Below are 2752 nucleotides of genomic sequence, written 5' to 3'. Positions count from 1 at the left end.
ACCACCAAAGGTCCATATAGCCAAAGCTATGGTTTTTCCAATAGCAAAGTATAGCTGTTAGAGTTGGACTATATATAAAGCTAAGCACAGCAAAAAAGCATGGGTTGGCTGTCCGGGTTTCACAGACATACAACAATGAGGCTTGCTCAATAGCTCTGTAGACCTTCCATTTCATAGGCTGCCTTATACCTTTTTCTCTCCCACACTTTCTTTTGGAGCATCCCAAATGCTGAACTACCTCTGACAATGTGTATGGCTTTCTTTTTGAAGACCTACTCATCCATTACCACATCTTTAATGCTCTCTGAACTTTCCACATGAACTCGGAATCATGAAATTAACTTTGAGTAAGTCATTTAACTTCCCTGAACTTTTATTTCCGCATCCTTCTAGGCCTCTGCATCATTTATAACTGCTGCTGACCTCCTCCTGGATTCTATATCCTCTCTTAGTTTTAGTAACATTGAGCTCTTTCTTGGTTCTCTTGCTACCTTGTCTGGCTGTTCTTTCTCAATCTCCCTTGCTGGATGTTTATCCATCTAATCTCATCCACTAATTGTAAGTATACTTCAAAACACTGTCCTGGGGCTTCTTCACTTTTCCATCACTTGGTGAGAGAGTCTATAAGCTCTCAAAGAATCTATTATCATCTCTATGCAGAAGACTCTCTGATTTATCTAGTCCTGCGCTCGCTCTCTCTCTCTCTCTCTCTCTCTCTCTCTCTCTCTCTCTCTCTCTCCCTCCCTCCCTCCCTCCCTCCATTCCCCCTCTCTCTTTCAACTTAATTAACTATATTCAAAATAATATAGTAAAAACTATATGATCATATAAATGGATTCAGAGAAAACTTCTGAGAAAATGTAACACACATTTCTGTTAAAAAAAAAAAAACATGAGAAAATGTAGGTCTAAATAAACCTTTCCTTACCATGATAAATAGTATATATCTAAAACCAAAAGGCAACTATGTGTATTATGAATAAACTAGATCTATTCTAGTGGGATTGAGGTGAAATAATCATGTCCATTGTCACCACTTCTATTTGACCTCATACTAGAAATTTTGGCTATAGCAATAAAACAAGAAAAGGAAATTTGGCGAATAAGCAGAAGAAATGAATAAAGAAACGCAATTATTACTCCTTTCTGATGATATGATTATATACTTAATCCTAGATATTCAAACAAAAATTAATTTAAATAATAACTTCAGCTAAGTTGCAGGATATAAAATAAATCCACATAAACCCATCAGTGTTTCTGTATAATAACAATAAAACCAATCAGGAAGAGATAAAAAGAGAAATTACACTTAAAATAACTTCAGACTGCATAAAATACTCAGGAGTCCACCTATCAAGATAAACAAAAGAACTATATAAATATACCTAGACACCACTATTCACAGAAATAAAGAAAGACCAAAAGAATTAAAGGAATATTAATTACTCATGGGTAGGCTGAACAAACATAATAAAAATGATAATACTACCTAAATTAACTTATTTATCCAGGGCCATGCCAATAAAACTACAAAAGGGCTACTTTATAGAAGAAAAAAACATGAAATTTATGTAAAGGCAAAAATGTAAAGAAAAAATCTGTAGGGAAATAGTGTTCATATACTTTGATCATTTATCTGTTGGGGAATGGGCCAGCCTTATCATTTTTAATCAATTCTTTATATGTTTTGGAATGTTTTAGGAGATAATTTTGCTATAAATATTTTTTCACAGTTACCTGTCTCCCTTCTAATTTTAACTTCATTAAATATATTTGTATAAAAAAACTTTAAAATTTTATAATGAAAATTGTCCATTCTATCCTTTGTGCTTTGTAATACTTATTTAGCAATGCTCTCCTTTTCCTATCAACAGATTTGAAAGGTGATTTCTTTTATTTTAAGTATTCTGTTTTTTTCCAATTACATGTAAAAACAATTTTTAACATTAAAAAAATTCAAGTGCCTTTTGCAGGTTGGTGGGGAGTGAGGCGGCAGCACCATGAAGGCCTCAGGCACCCTGAGAGAGTATAAGGTAGTTGGAAGATGCCTGCCTACTCCCAAGAGTCCAGTGCCACCTCTTTATAGGATACAGATCTTTGCTGTAATTATGCTGTAGCAAAGTCCCGATTCTGGTACTTTGTTTCCCAACTGAAAAAGATGAAGAAGTCTTCTGGAGAAATTGTGTACTGTGGACAGATCTTTGAAAAGACCCTCTTTGGGTGAAGAACTTTGGCATCTGGCTGCGCTATGATTCCAGGAGTGGAACCCACAACATGTACAGGGAGTACAGAGACCTGACCACTGCTGGTGCTGTCACTCAGTGCTACCGAGATATGGGGGCTCGTCACTGTGCCAGGGCCCACTCCATCCCGATTATGAAAGTGGAAGAAATTCCTGCCAGCAAGTGCCGCCGGCCTGCAGTCAAGCAGTTCCACGACTCCAAAATCAAGTTCCTGTTGCCCCACAGAGTCCTGCGGCGCCAGCACAAGCCACGCTTCACTACCAAGAGGTTCAACACCTTCTTCTAAGTGCAAAGATGAGGAGACCCATGTTGCATTCATCTGTTTAAATAAATCTCCCAATAAAAAAAATTCAAGTTCCAATTATTTCTCTCTCTCTTTCTCCCTCTCTTCCCTCCTATTGAGAAGGTAAGCAATTTGATATAGGTTATACATGTGCAGTCAAGCAAAACAGGAAAGATGATTTCTTCCTTCCTCTTCTAGTTTGTATATGATGTTATGATATCTA

General features: G+C 36.7%; 1 pseudogene; it reads left to right on the top strand.

Moving 5' to 3' along the window:
- The first annotated feature begins 2003 nt into the window (after positions 1–2003).
- On the top strand, positions 2004–2532 carry LOC122725872 (annotated as a pseudogene).
- Positions 2533–2752: the final 220 nt, after the last annotated feature.

Source organism: Dromiciops gliroides, chromosome 4, assembly GCF_019393635.1.
Source record: "Dromiciops gliroides isolate mDroGli1 chromosome 4, mDroGli1.pri, whole genome shotgun sequence".
Taxonomy (NCBI): domain Eukaryota; kingdom Metazoa; phylum Chordata; class Mammalia; order Microbiotheria; family Microbiotheriidae; genus Dromiciops; species Dromiciops gliroides.
Note: the sequence above shows the minus strand (reverse complement) of the source record. Positions and strands in the feature narration are given on the sequence as shown.